Consider the following 16,368-nt stretch of genomic DNA (forward strand, 5'->3'; position numbering starts at 1 on the left):
GTTACTGCTCAGGAGAAGAAACCCAAATCTGGACCTAAGCCTGAAACTGAGTCCTTCTACTGCAAGCAGACTGGTCACTGGAAGCGGAACTGCCCCAAGTATTTGGCGGATAAGAAGGATGGCAAAGTGAAAGGTATATATGATATACATGTTATTGATGTGTACCTTACTAATGCTCGCGGTAGCACCTGGGTATTTGATACTGGTTCTGTTGCTAATATTTGCAACTCGAAACAGGGACTACAGATTAAGCGAAGATTGGCTAAGGACGAGGTGACGATGCGCGTGGGAAATGGTTCCAAAGTCAATGTGATCGCGGTCGGCACGCTACCTCTACATCTACCTTCGGGATCAGTATTAGACCTAAATAATTGTTATTTGGTGCCGGCGTTGAGCATGAACATTATATCTGGATCTTGTTTGATGCGAGACGGTTATTCATTTAAATCAGAGAATAATGGTTGTTCTATTTATATGAGTAATATCTTTTATGGTCATGCACCCTTGAAGAGTGGTCTATTCTTATTAAATCTCGATAGTAGTGACACACATATTCATAATGTTGAAGCCAAAAGATGCAGAGTTGATAATGATAGTGCAACTTATTTGTGGCACTGCCGTTTAGGTCATATTGGTGTAAAGCGCATGAAGAAACTCCATACTAATGGACTTTTGGAACCACTTGATTATGAATCACTTGGCACTTGCGAACCATGCCTTATGGGCAAGGTGACCAAAACACCGTTCTCCGGTACTATGGAGAGAGCAACAGATTTGTTGGAAATCATACATACAGATGTATGTGGTCCGATGAATGTTGAGGCTCGTGGCGGATATCGTTATTTCTCATCTTCACAGATGACTTAAGCAGATATGGGTATATCTACTTAATGAAACATAAGTCTGAAACATTTGAAAAGTTCAAAGAATTTCAGAGTGAAGTTGAAAATCATCGTAACAAGAAAATAAAATTCCTATGATCTGATCATGGAGGAGAATATTTGAGTTATGAGTTTGGTGTACATTTGAAACAATGCGGAATAGTTTCGCAACTCATGCCACCCGGAACACCACAGCGTAATGGTGTGTCTGGACATCGTAATCGTACTTTACTAGATATGGTGCGATCTATGATGTCTCTTACTGATTTACTGCTATCGTTTTGGGGTTATTCTTTAGAGACGGCCGCATTCACGTTAAATAGGGCACCATCAAAATCCGTTGAGACGACGCCTTATGAACTATGGTTTGGCAAGAAACCAAAGTTGTCATTTCTGAAAATTTGGGGTTGCGATGCTTATGTGAAAAAACTTCAACCTGATAAGCTCGAACCCAAATCAGATAAATGTGTCTTCATAGGATATCCAAAAGAAACTATTGGATACACCTTCTATCACAGATCCGAAGGCAAGACTTTTGTTGCTAAATTCGGACACTTTCTAGAGAAGGAGTTTCTCCCGGAAGAAGTGAGTGGGAGGAAAGTAGAACTTGATGAGGTAACTATACCTGCTCCCTTATTGGAAAGTAGTACATCACAGAAACCGGTTTCTGTGACACCTACACCAATTAGTGAGGAAGCTAATGATGATGATCATGAAACTTTAGAACAAGTTACTACTGAACCTCGTAGATCAACCAGAGTAAGATCTGCACCAGAGTGGTATGGTAATCCTGTTCTGGAAGTCATGCTACTAGATCATGATGAACCTACGAACTATGAAGAAGCAATGGTGAGCCCAGATTCCGCAAAATGGCTTGAAGCCATGAAATCTGAGATGGGATCCATGTATGAGAACAAAGTATGGACTTTGGTTGACTTGCCCAAAGGTCGGCAAGCAATTGAGAATAAATGGATCTTCAAGAAGAAGACTGACGCTGACGGTAATGTTACTGTCTACAAAGCTCGACTTGTCGCAAAAAGGTTTTCGACAAGTTCAAGGGATTGACTACGATGAGACCTTCTCACCTGTAGCGATGCTTAAATCTGTCCGAATCATGTTAGCAATTGCCGTATTTTATGATTATGAAATTTGGCAGATGGATGTCAAAACTGCATTCCTGAATGGATTTCTGGAAGAAGAGTTGTATATGATGCAGCCGGAAGGTTTTGTCGATCCAAAGGGAGCTAACAAAGTGTGCAAGCTCCAGCGATCCATTTATGGACTGGTGCAAGCCTCTCGGAGTTGGAATAAACGCTTTGATAATGTGATCAAAGCATTTGGTTTTGTACAGACTTTTGGAGAAGCCTGTATTTACAAGAAAGTGAGTGGGAGCTCTGTAGCATTTCTGATATTATATGTAGATGACATATTACTAATCGAAAATGATATAGAATTTCTGGATAGCATAAAGGGATACTTGAATAAGAGTTTTTCAATGAAAGACCTCGGTGAAGCTGCTTACATATTGGGCATTAAGATCTATAGAGATAGATCAAAACACTTAATTGGACTTTCACAAAGCACATACCTTGACAAAATTTTGAAGAAGTTCAAAATGGATCAAGCAAAGAAAGGATTCTTGCCTGTGTTACAAGGTGTGAAATTGAGTAAGACTCAATGCCCGACCACTGCAGAAGATAGAGAGAAAATGAAAGATGTTCCCTATGCTTCAGCCATAGACTCTATCATGTATGCAATGCTGTGTACCAAACTTGATGTATGTCTTGCTATAAGTCTAGCAGGGAGGTACCAAAGTAATCCAGGAGTGGATCACTGGATAGCGGTCAAGAACATCCTGAAATACCTGAAAAGGACTAAGGATATGTTTCTCGTATATGGAGGTGACAAAGAGCTCATCGTAAATGGTTACGTTGATGCAAGCTTTGACACTGATCCGGACGATTCTAAATCGCAAACCGGATACGTGTTTACATTAAACGGTGGACCTGTCAGTTGGTGCAGTTCTAAACAAAGCGTTGTTGCGGGATCTACATGTGAAGCGGAGTACATAGCTGCTTCGGAAGCAGCAAACGAAGGAGTCTGGATGAAGGAGTTCATATCCGATCTAGGTGTCATACCTAGTGCATCGGGTCCAATGAAAATCTTTTGTGACAATACTGGTGCAATTACCTTGGCAAAGGAATCCAGATTTCACAAGAGAACCAAACACATCAAGAGACGCTTCAATTCCATCTGGGATCTAGTCCAGGTGAGAGACATAGAGATTTGCAAGATACATACAGATCTGAATGTAGCAGACCCGTTGACTAAGCCTCTTCCACGAGCAAAACATGATCAGCACCGAAGCTCCATTGGTGTTAGAATCATTACTGTGTAAATCTAGATTATTGACTCTAGTGCAAGTGGGAGACTGAAGGAAATATGCCCTAGAGGCAATAATAAAGTTATTATTTATTTCCTTATATCATGATAAATGTTTATTATTCATGCTAGAATTGTATTATCCGGAAACATAATACTTGTGTGAATACATAGACAAACTAAACGTCACTAGTGTGCCTCTACTTGACTAGCTCATTAATCAAAGATGGTTATGTTTCCTAACCATAGACATGTGTTGTCATTTGATTAACGGGATCACATCATTAGGAGAATGATGTGATTGACATGACCCATTCCATTAGCTTAGCACCCGATCGTTTAGTATGTTGCTATTGCTTTCTTCATGACTTATACATGTTCCTATGACTATGAGATTATGCAACTCCCATTTGCCGGAGGAACACTTTGTGTGCTACCAAATGTCACAACGTAACTGGGTGATTATAAAGGATCTCTACAGGTGTCTCCAAAGGTACATGTTGGGTTGGCGTATTTTGAGATTAGGATTTGTCACTCCGATTGTCGGAGAGGTATCTCTGGGCCCTCTCGGTAATGCACATCACATAAGCCTTGCAAGCATTGCAACTAATGAGTTAGTTGCGAGATGATGTATTACGAAACGAGTAAAGAGACTTGCCGGTAACGGGATTGAACTAGGTATTGAGATACCGATGATCGAATCTCGGGCAAGTAATATACCCATGACAAAGGGAACAAAGTATGTTGTTATGCGGTCTGACCGATAAAAGATCTTCGTAGAATATGTGGGAGCCAATATGAGCATCCAGGTTCCGCTATTGGTTATTGACCGGAGACATGTCTCGGTCATGTCTACATTGTTCTCGAACCCGTAGGGTCCGCACGCTTAACGTTACGATGACAGTTTCATTATGAGTTTATATATTTTGATGTACCGAAGTTTGTTTGGAGTCCCGAATGTGATCACGGACATGATGAGGAGTCTCGAAATGGTCGAGACATAAAGATTGATATATTGGACGGCTATATTCGGACACCGGAAGTGTTCCGGGTGATTTCGGAGAAAACCGAAGTGCCGGAGGGTTACCGGACCCCCCCCCCTGGGAGAAGTAATGGGCTTTATGGGCCCTAGTGGAGAGAGAGAGGGGCGGCCAGGGTGGGCCGCGTGCCCCCTCCCCCTCTGGTCCGAATTGGACTAGGAGAGGGGGGGGCGGCGCCCCCCTTTCCTTCTCCCTCTCCCCCTTCCTTTCCCCCTCCTAGTAGGAGTAGGAAAGAGGGGAGTCCTACTCGTACTAGGAGGAGGACTCCTCCTCCTTGGCGCGCCCCAAGGGCCGGCCGGCCTCCCCCTTGCTCCTTTATATACGGGGGCAGAGGAGCATCTCTAGACACACAAGTTGATCTTCAAGATCGTTTTCTTAGCCGTGTGCGGTGCCCCCCTCCACCATAGTCCTCGATAATATTGTAGTGGTGCTTAGGCGAAGCCCTGCGACAGTAGAATATCAAGATTGTCACCACGCCGTCGTGCTGATGGAACTCTTCCCCGACACTTTGCTGGATCAAAGTCCGGGGATCGTCATCGAGCTGAACGTGTGCTAGAACTCGGAGGTGTCGTAGTTTCGGTGCTTGATCGGTCGGGCCGTGAAGACGTACGACTACATCAACCGCGTTGTCATAACGCTTCCGCTGTCGGTCTACGAGGGTACGCAGACTACACTCTCCCCTCTCGTTGCTATGCATCACCATGATCCTGCGTGTGCGTAGGAAAATTTTGAAATTACTATGTTCCCCAACATAATCTGTAGGCCGAAGAACCAAGGAGGTCTAGGTATTGAAAATATGGAAGTCAAAAACATATGTCTCCTTAGCAAGTGGCTATTTAAACTGTCGTCTGAGACGGAGGCTACTTGGGCACAGATTTTGCGTAATAAGTATCTTTATGCTAAAACTTTGGCCCAGGTGAATGTGAGGCCTTCCGACTCACCTTTTTGGAAGGGTTTGATGAGAGTCAAACAACTCTTTTTCAACAAGACGAAATTTATTGTCGGGAATGGTGCCACTATGAGGTTTTGGGAGGATACGTGGCTTGGGGAGACCCCCCTTGCACTTTAATATCCTACTTTGTACAACATTGTCCGACGTAGAGAAGCCTATGTTGCAACTGTTTTACAATCCACTCCCCTCAATATTAGTTTTCAGCGGACGCTAGTTGGAAATCGTTGGGAGGCCTGGCTCCATCTTGTTAGACGTTTAATGGAAGTCCGGCTGTCCCAGCAGCCAGATCAGCTGCATTGGAAACTTACTAAGAACGGTGTGTTCTCGGTCAAATCGATGTATCTGGATGTCATTAACTCTAGCGTCATCCCTTCCTCGATACACGTTTGGAAAGTTAAGGTACCCTTGTGAATCAAAGTGTTTATGTGGTTTGTGCATAAACAAGTCATTTTGACTAAGGATAACCTTGCAAAACGCAACTGGGTGGGCTCGTCTAGGTGTAGCTTTTGCGATCATAACGAAAATATCAAACACCTCTTTCTCGATTGTCCGTTGGCTAAGATTCTATGGCGGTCGATTCATATTGCGTTTAATATTAATCAGCCCACCTCTATCAACATGTTATTTGGAACATGGCTTGATGGGGTTGATTCTGATACTGCAAGACACATTCGTGTTGGCGTTTGTGCTTTATTTTGGGCAGTATGGAACTGCAGAAATGATTTAGTCTTTAATAGATCAACAAACATTCACTTTTTGCAGGTTATCTTCAGGGCCACGGCGTTCATCCGTATGTGGTCGCTACTCACTCCGACGGAGGCCAGGGAGCGTTTGGTTACTGCGTCTACCCGATGGGAGATGGTAGCTCGGGATATTTTCAACCGGTTTGGATGGCGGTCATGTAATGAGATAGACATGTAGTGCTCCTATTGTATTTGCCAGCCGGTTGTGGCTTTGGGTCTTAACTCTTTTGAGCTTTTGTTTATTTTCGCACTACGACCTTTTGAGACTTTATTACTGGATTATCTTTTTAATAATATGAGCCGTATGCATCTTTCTGATGCAGAGACTGGGGTAAACCCCCTTTTCGAAAAGAAAAAAACAACGCCATGCCAGCAACTTCGTGATTCGTGCTATTGATCTAACGGTTCAAACAACGTTCACGCGAGATGACCAAAAATCTGATGCCGGTTCTTTAGTAAAAAAAAATAGAAAGGAGGGGTTTATAAAAGAAAATCCTGAGTAGAAGGAGTGGTTTATAATTGGAGGGGGCAGATCTCTAATCTCAGCTATGCATGGGCTGTAACTTGGCGCCCCGACATGCGGAATCTCCAGAAATGACACGTACGTTGCTCCGTGCGTGCTGCCTCTCAACTAGCGGTCACATGTAAGTTAGCGGTGATGTGGCCGTGGCCATCGAGCTCAGTTAGGCCACCGCCCCCCGTCCGTAATGGCATCTCTTAGCTGTGGTGTCTCTTCCGCTCTTCGGTTCAGACGTTCACAGTCGTTGGAACACCGCACCGGAGCGTATGAATGATGAACCCAAGGAATTCCAAGCAACAAAAAGAGCATGATTACAAGCAGCTGTCTAGTTCGAGCTAGAGATCACCTCGTCCATGTATTATACGTACGTTGACCTACTATACAGCGGTGTCTTGAATCAGTGACATAATCCAATCGCTAATCCTGTACCCGGCTCGTGCTTAGGTAGGGATGGTGGATCATAAGTTGTTTAATTAGTTGCACGGTCGACTCACCGTCCAGAAGTTCAATCAAACTGAGTAAGATGCGGCGGCAGGCTCTCTGTTGAGGTTTGAGCTGTGGCTGTCTCCTCCTGTCCTAGCCAAGAGGGCGGAGAAACCTCGTGGCAATGGCCATGTACACGTGCGTGCGCAGCTAACAGCTAGTTAACCTAATCGCCACCCCACCTGTACATATCCAACTAAGTCAGCGCATTCGGATTTCTGTGATTCTGCGATCGGTTGGAGATACTTAGCAACATTGCGTAGCCAGCTTGCCTTTGTATGATTCCAAATGGTAGTAATATCTGTATATTGTGTGAGATACCAAGTGCCGATTTTGTAACTGGCACGCACGAAAGCAGGTGCTACTACCATATACTCCCTCCGTTCCTAAATATTTGTCTTTCTAGACATTTCAAATGACTACTACATACGGATATATGTAGACATATTTTAGAGTGTAGATTCACTCATTTTGCTCCGTATGTAGTCACTTATTGAAATGCCTAGAAAGACAAGTATTTAGGAACGGAGAGAGTATGTTTTAAAAAAGTGCTGGTGGCCTATTAGAGATCCTAACTGCATTCATATTCCTGTTGTATTTTGTTATTAGTTTGTGGAAAAAAAAGTGCATTGTTAAAACCAAGTGGAAGCTCCTTTTTTTTTTAAAAAATGCTACCACATACTCCCTTCGTAAAGAAATATAAAAGCGTTTAGATCACTACTTAATACTAGTCAATTTAAGTGCATGGGATATTAAATAGTATATTATTTGCGTGTTATTATGTGATTGGCACTATATTTGACATGAAATTAACCGCACGCTAAATGTGTTGAGTGTTCGACATTAAAACAGTCTAGGTCGTTGGATTGACATGATTTGATGACCGAGATTAATTGGATCTGTCTCTTTGGGTCTTTTATATTGGTATAGATAATTGAGAACTTGCTGCAACGGTAGCAAGGAAAGTAGAAAGATGCACCCTACTCCCTCTTTTCATCTACTAGTAGAACGACCGTGCGTTGCCATGGGCTTTTAATTTGTCTTTTCCGATTGCACCATTGAATACAAAGCATATCAAATTTTGCTCACATAGATTTTTTTTCTGATTGCACATATAATGTATATCATATTTCACATATATACAAAAGATAGTGTGCAACAATCAAAAAATAATTGAAATTCAATTCACCCATAATGTAACTCGATGATGTATACATTGACATCAATAGTATAAATAAGCATATGTTACAAACCAAGATCTAATTGATGTGTTTAGGATATTCCCATTAAATATCAGAAATATTGTCTCTAGCTTCATTTGCACGATATTTCAGCAAGTATATATATAAAATTTAATCGAGTAAACATATACCTACAGATTTCTAATGCACTTCTATAGTCTACTTTTTTTATAAATAAATCACTCAACATCTTTTTCATTCCCAACCAACTATCTCCGCAACCCCAGTCCATGTTCACCACCCCACCTCAATTAGTGACATATCTGGCTCCGAATCCCCCCACCCTCCATCAACACACACTTTTAATTTCTGACACGAAACGATGCACTTGTGCCTAAATTTCACACTAAAGCTCTCTCTATCTCCCCTCTCTATCTGATTGTAATATGCCAGTTTTCCTCTTTCACACCCTACATATGTCCCTCGCTCCCCCACTCTATCTACCACCTTCCATCTCTCTCCCTCCCCTTTTTCCAACGCTTCTCTCTCTCTCTCTCTCTCTCACACACACACACACACACACATCTCCCTCTCCATTTCCCTCTCTCACAACTCAAAACTTAATTTTGCTCAGCGTAACATTCGGTGGCTATAGTATATCCTAGAAGCTTAAATATTAAAGAGAAGTCTTAGCCTTTGTAGGGGCTAAGACAACCTTTTGAACTTAATCCTGGCTCATTTACTCCACCACTATAGAGCACACAAATTTATGGTTATACTCCATACAACAACAAAAAAAGATTCATACGGTAAACTTTTTAATCCACTGCAACACTTGACATGGGCACCATGGAAACAGTTCTATAAACACAACTTGTTCTTGCAAGAAAATAAATGTTAGCACTGGTTGCTCTTTGGCCAATTATAAACGTCAAGGTTCCCATTCCGTTCGTCCTCCCGTCCCGCCTCCCTATGTAACCTGCCTCATGGTACCTCATCTTCTTTGGATACTCCCATTTTGGTATTTTCCACTCTCCCACTTTTCCTTTTAGTGTACGTTGCACACCCCACTGCCACTGGACGGCACCCCCATACAGGAGTACACCTTGTTGCCACCAGGCGACATCGCCATCCAGGAGTACACAAGCCGGTCCACGCCAGCCTAGATTTTCCTTTTCTTGTACAAAAGAACTTCAGCTAGTGGCTCACTGACAATCTCCCGCAAATCCTACCAGAGGTTAGGTACAATTCACACATCCTTTTTCACATGTGCAATTGAGATTCAAATATATTATCCATACAAGGTCCTCAGAATTATTGTATATTTCATGGTTGCATAAGGGATCAACCACAGTGATAGGAGGTGAGACGAAAACAAACCAGTTCTTGCCTATATTATAATTTATTTAGAAAACAAGTCAAATTGACACTAAGATGAATACAGAATGATGCATGACAAGAGCTATAACACATCTTGTTGTTGCAAGCAAATAACAGATAGCATTGGCTGCTCTTCGACCAATTATAGTCTTCAAGGTTCCCATTCCGTTCATCCTCCTATCCCGCCCCACGTAACCGGCCTCCTAGTACCGAATCTATTTTGGATACTCCCATTTCGGTATATTCCACCCTCCCACTTTTCCTTTTCTTGTACCTTGCCGCACCCCGCTGCCACCGAACAACACCCCCATCCATGCCAGCCAAGATCAAATCCTCGGCATGATTGCAGAAGAACTTCAACTAGTGGCTCGCTAACAATCTCCCGCAAATCCTATAAGAGGTTAGGTACAGTTCACACATCCTTTTTCACATGTGCAATTGAGATTCAGATATATTGTCCATACAAGGTCCTCAGAGTTATTATATTTTTCATGGTTGCATAATGGATCAACCGCAGTCTGGACGTTGAGATCTCATCTCATTCCATCATGTTAGCAATATATTCTGGGGGTTCAATATTAACATTAACTATGTTAAACATGTAACTATGGAAGAATCAAGCACATCAGATAACATATTTTAATGAAACATTGCCAACATTTTTGTACCACAAAATCACTCTTCTTCCTCCACCCATTATTTTCTCCTCCTGAATCCAAGCAACTAAATATATATATACAGTATGCAAGAAACCAAAATCCCAAGAGAAATAAAGCTTTTTGGTTCATGTGTTCTAGTCTAGAAAGAATGCACATATAAAAAAACCACAAAGCTAGAGGGATCAAAAAAATTACGAGGCCAAGTAAAGCAACTCAAGTATGGTCCAGCATGCAATTTATGACATCATGTTCTATGCCTCAATCCTCATATCACTCTTATCAAATGAAGACAAGGGCAAGGTACATACCTGTTCTTATGTTGAAGAGGAAAAATATATGACTCAATGTGCTTAGCTGCATAAAATTAATTTTTTTGTCATGTAATGTCATCCAAATAATTATCTATAGCAACAGATGACCATGGTAGCTAACAAACTTACGAGAGAAGTGAGCAGTCTTATATAATAATAGCCACTAAGTTATAAAACAAAATTGCCAAAATGCAGCTTCAGATCAATTATGGTCAAAGACTCTGCAAAATGCGACTCTGCGATGATAAGCTGCAAGGTACATTCCACCTCAATAATGGATATAAATTATATAAGTTCAAAAGGATTGTGCACTTCCGCATTGGCAAAAATCTTGCAAGGCATAAGCCACAAAACCATGAAATATATTACAGAAAAATATTCATAATTTCAAATCTTAGAATTTAGAGACATGTAGGAGACAGGAACACATGCTTGTAGTGATTCAGCAAGAAATTTAAAAGTGAAAGCAAGATAAATAACTTACTGATGCGCACAGAACACTGTTGAATTGAAATTTGGGTTGCCGCATTGCAATGGTCTGCTATGGTCCTGCAGTAACATGTGTAAGAAAGCAAAATTAGAGTGTCTCTTGGCATAGAGTATACTGAAATTAAATCTACCTTTCCTCCAATCTGATAAATAAATGCACGTAGGAAGAGAAGAATATCATGCAAGATATTTCTCAAGTATTTAGCACCATACCATATCAGCAAGACAAGAGTGACAAAAATTCAGTGAAAATGTTAAGAACAGAAAACAGGTAGCTTGGCTGGACAACTTTGCTTTGGAATGAACACATGGAGTATTGATAAAAGGTAGTAATACAAATATATTCTTGGACGATTGAACAATTAAAAAGATAAATGGTTACAGAAAAACAGAAACATAAACACCAGCTTTGCTTTGGAAAACACATAGGAAGTAGCTGAACTCAAAGCTTAACATGGCATAGATGTCGGCTCACTTTTCATTTCAATATCAAGAATTTGGAGTTCTGTTGATGGTTATTGATAAAAGAATCATGATTTGTCTCCATATTCGGAGCTGGCTAGCAATGGACCTGCCATTCTTACTTTGTCATTACCCATTGGATAAATTTGAGTAATTTTCCTGGGAGTCACTCTGCAACTAACATGTAAATTTAAAAATTCTGAATTAGACTGCACATATGCGACACACAATTGAAGGGAATCAAATAGCTAAGGTGAGACCAGAAAAAGTAAATAGAGTTCACCGACCTGTTCCTCAGCGGCTGTGACAAACTCTCGACCAAGTGATCGCATGACGAGAGGGCCACCGGGAGAACAGGGACGGCAACCGATGCCTTGGGTGCGGCGGGCACCAAGTAGCAGCGGTGTCGGAAGAACCTTTTCAGCCATGACTTCACCAGTAGCCATTACAGCCTTGTACACAAGACCAAATGATCCATGGCCCAGAATCGTTGTGAAGTTTTTGGTAGCCTTCTGCAGATCCCTGAACAACCGACACAGTAACATGGAGCAATCAGAAAGACGTTACTTTGCTTCTGGCTACTCACACCAACACTAACATTTACAATAAGATCATGGTATAAGTTGCATGCATGCATTTCTGGAGCTGCCATGAACGTACTATCCTTAATTAGATCAAATGCATTAGACAGTCAAGCCGATATATTTCAACTTTACAATTCACTGATAATGTGATCTTAATACTACAACCAAGATTGCAGCAAAGGAGTAGTTGCCATACTTGTAATGGTACTTCGGGATCCCAAAGACGGACAGGGGTTGGTCCCTGCCGTTGTTGCCCCGACCGCCCCAGAAGGCGACTTGCTTCCCCGCCGGCAGCAGGTTGTTGCCCCAGTCGGAGACGCTCTCGGAGACCACGGAGACAGAGATACTGGATCAAGGCTCGCGGAGCCGTTGGCCTGCGGCATTGACGTGGATGACTCGAGTGACCGTGTCCGTGTGCGTGCAACGGTGCTGGCCTGCCGTTGGTACTTCCAGATGGCCAGGAACACGCACGCCACGAGCACGACGGCCGCGACCACGATGGCCACGACCTTCGCCGTGCTGCCCATTCCCGGGCTCCTTCCAATGCCTTCCGGCCAGGGCCAAGACGACCCAGAGGCCACTGCGCTCCCATCTTCTCTCCCTCCTCTCTTCCATGGCTGGTACAAGGGACGTGCTGGGATGAACGGGAGGCAACCCTCGAGATCTAGATCGGGTGTGATCGGATTTGGAAGAAAAAAATGAATTGGGAATGATTGGAAAAGATTGAGGGAAGGAGATCGGAAATGGAATGGAAACAAGATAGGTATGGTCAGATTTGGAAGAAAATTCTGACTTGGGAGTGACCGGAAAGGATTGGGGGGAGGAGATCCGGAACAGAATGGAAACAATGAGAGAAGATCGGTGGGATAGGAAGAAAAATTAGTTGGCGGGTTTAGTAACCGGAGATAAAAATGGAAGGAGTGGCAAGAGGTGAGACGAAAATAAACCAGTGCGAGGTGGCGTTTGGTGGAAGCTGAGACGAAAAAAACCCAGACGAAAGTGATGGGACTATTCAACCAACTCGTTCATTAGGAGTAGAGATTGCTGCAAGAAAAAAAACGAAGGGGGTGGTGGAAGCGAACGAAAGAAACAACGTACAGACTGCCAGGAGCAGAGATTAATGTGATTGAGCAATTTAAGGTAAGGTCGATTAATTTAGATTTGATATTTAGAGATTGATCGTGATTGATTATTTCACATAAAGACATTCCTCAATAACTTGCGTCAGAATGGAAAGTTCTAATCCGTTCAGATTTTTTTCGTTGTACGTGAGGGTGACGCGAAACTAAACCGGTGGGGTGGGAGAGGGGACGGAAAAAAACCAGCGAAATAAAACGGTTGAAAGTGGTGGGACGAAAATAAACCATACGAGGATATCAACTGCTCCATTAAAAGTAGAGATATAGAGCTTAATGCATTTTCCGAGACTAACATTGATCAAATGTTAGAGCAATAATATATAACATGCAACTTACACAAAGCATACCGTCAAATTTGTATGTAAAAGAAGCTTCCAATAATATAATTTTCACATTATACCTTTTATGTAGTACTATTAATTCTGTGAATAGTCAAAGGTGATCTTGAAAAATGGAGTATGCTCTATATAGATGGAAGGGGTAGGACGTACGCACGCACATCGCTGCACTGTACTGGTAGTCTAGAAATGAAGACGGAATGCAATCCGGCCGGCGGGGACCAGGGAGAAGGAACTAGTTCGAGAGATCATTACGCCCGTGCATGTACATGTGCACGTTAAAGTTGATTGATGGCATTGGCATCGGTCTATAGGTTGTTAGCTGAATTATTGAGAGGTCTAGCTACCAGCTCCGCAGGGTAGTACGTACGTACGAAGCACGTACGACGGGTTGCTTGTGTGCAAATTAACCTATGGTTCCTGTCCGACCTCCTAGATTGTTTGTTTGTCTGACCCACCGGGCGATCAAACCAGATTAACAAACAGTGCAACTTGTGAAAGAAAAGCCGTAGGGGTACAATCAAGCAGCCCATCCATCAGCGTTCAAACTTGGACGTGCTATTGTCTCCATCGAGTCGCGGCCTAGAAATTAACTGGACCAAACCCCGTGCGTCCGGACGAAAACCGTAGCCACGGACAAACCACGGCCGGGTTCACGCGCACCGTCGCGATCACAGTGACGCGACACGCAGGTGAGGACGCCTCCTCGGAGCAGGGCACGGTGGCGTGGCCGCCGCATGCAGCTCGCTCGTGCGTGCGTGTATCCATGGACCGGCCGGCGAGCGACAGAGACAAGCTGACTAAGGAGGTCCAGCACGCGCGCGGACGGACGCAAGGAGGTCTGCGCGGTGGGTCTGACGCCGGAGATGGCGACGGGCAGCGGCGCGTCACCTACGTACGTACGTACGACGTTGCACGACCTTCAGCTTCAGACGTCGACCGTCCGGGCGGAGTTTGTTGCTTCCCGGCCACACCCATTTCTCCTCTCAACAGTTGCCTCCATCGCCTTGCTGGCCCGACGATGCGCGTTCTGGAAATGTCGCGATACGCGTCGCTCTCCATAGGCGGTTGATTGATGCACTGATGTCGTGGCGGTAATTGTTAAATCGGGATTAGGTTCCGTTGTCTTTCTTTCAAAATCGTAGTCCACAACTAAAAAATACATATATAAACTGAATACATATATAAACTGAGGAGCCGCGGCTCCTGCGTCATTTTTTGGAAGGCAACTCCCGTGCATCAGGCGTCTGCATGTGGCACAGGCCAACTCGCGGGAAGCCTACGACGGATTACCCGCGCGTAGTGGTCGACCAGCGCCCGGCGGCAAGCCGGCCGAGAGTTTGAAATTCAAAAACAAGGTCTAGATGTCGCCGGGCAGGCCTAAATCGTGGCCCTCGGTCTGTAAAAATCGATGATGCCGAGTGAGCTGACCAAGCCGTTGCAAGCTTCAATGCTACACTACTACCATATTTCTGCGGTCGGCTTAGCTAGGCGGCTAGCATTGCATGTTTTCTAAGCAAACCTAGAAAAGGGGAAGTTGGAAGTCTCTTGATTTTTCTTTTTGCGAGGAGGAAGTCTCTTGATCTTGATATATACTCTCTCTTAGTCTCATTGCAGGTCCATTTATATAGTTGCCAAACAAACTTTCTCAAACCTGACAAAACATTGACATCTATGACACTGAACATATACACGTAGATCTATCACAAACTATATTTCATAATGTAGACTTGGTTTTATGCAGTGCAACATTTTTTTAAGGCTATGGGATGGGTGTGTACATAAATACAATCTCAACGGATCGGCTGCCGAAAATGCACTAGGCTGCCCAAAAATAAAGTATAAACTATTGTGCAAGTGCAACAGGCTAGATCACAAGGTGCTAATTGTGTGCGAAGCAGTGCACTAAAAAGTTTCAACTACTCAATGATGTCATCCTTTTCCAGCATGTACTCAAAAATGCCATTCAACATCATTACCATCTGGTCAAAGGCCATTGACCGGGGTGAACCGACCAAAATAGCATTGTACCTACTTGTCAATGTTCTCTCTACAACTCACTAACATGCAGGTCATAGTTTTCAGCATATGGAGAATGAAATAAGAAGCAAAAATAGCTTCACACACGGGTGACCGAATCCCCGCGTGTCATTACTTTTCTGCTAATTTAATTCTCTGTGTGCTAACAACTAGTCCATCTTCTGAGGAAGGAGATGATGGAAAACAAGTTGACCCCGATCAAAATTGCTCGTAACAGCCCCGGAATATCGAACCTCTTCTTTGCAGATGATAGTCTGATATTTTTCAAGGCTGAACCAGAGCAAGCAGAAACAATAAAAAGGGTTCTTCTCACCTTCCAGAAGTGTACTGGCCAATTGCTTAGTGCTAGCAAGTGCTCGTTACTATTCAGTGAAGTTTGCCCGGTGGATTCTAGAGAACAAATTAAGGCTATCCTGGGCGTCAAGACGGATACCTTCGAGAGTAAGTACCTAGGCTTACCCACCCCGGAGGGAAGGATGAAAGATGATCAATTTCAACCAATTATGGACAGATTCCGGAAGAGGTGTAGTGACTGGTCGGAAAAATTCATGTCGTATGCAGCAAAGGAGACGCATGTAAAGTCGGTGGTCCAAGCCCTTCCTACCTTTGTGATGAGTGTCTTCATGTTATCTAAGGGCTTCTGTGAAAAGTATGAGAGATTGATCCGAGATTTCTGGTGGGGGGATGAAGATGGACACCGCAAGGTACACTGGATGTCATGGGAACGGATGATCAAACCGAAAAGAGCAGGCAGTATCGGTTTAAGAGATCTGCACCTCTTCAA

General features: G+C 43.3%; 1 long non-coding RNA gene across 3 annotated transcripts; it reads right to left on the reverse strand.

The window, feature by feature from the left end:
* Nucleotides 1–8,487: 8,487 nt before the first annotated feature.
* Nucleotides 8,488–13,002, reverse strand: LOC123086653 (uncharacterized). Of its 3 annotated transcripts, none has more exons than XR_006441029.1 (3): nt 12,264–13,002; nt 11,017–12,005; nt 8,488–10,781 (listed from the first exon to the last, which is right to left on the reverse strand). It is a non-coding gene; the product is annotated as an uncharacterized lncRNA (long non-coding RNA). The 3 variants fall into 3 exon arrangements; XR_006441027.1 differs by having other exon boundaries at nt 8,488–10,575; nt 10,662–12,005; XR_006441028.1 differs by having other exon boundaries at nt 8,488–11,660; nt 11,771–12,005; nt 12,264–13,001.
* Nucleotides 13,003–16,368: the final 3,366 nt, after the last annotated feature.

The sequence above is a fragment of the Triticum aestivum genome, chromosome 4A, assembly GCF_018294505.1.
Source record: "Triticum aestivum cultivar Chinese Spring chromosome 4A, IWGSC CS RefSeq v2.1, whole genome shotgun sequence".
Taxonomy (NCBI): Eukaryota; Viridiplantae; Streptophyta; class Magnoliopsida; order Poales; family Poaceae; genus Triticum; species Triticum aestivum.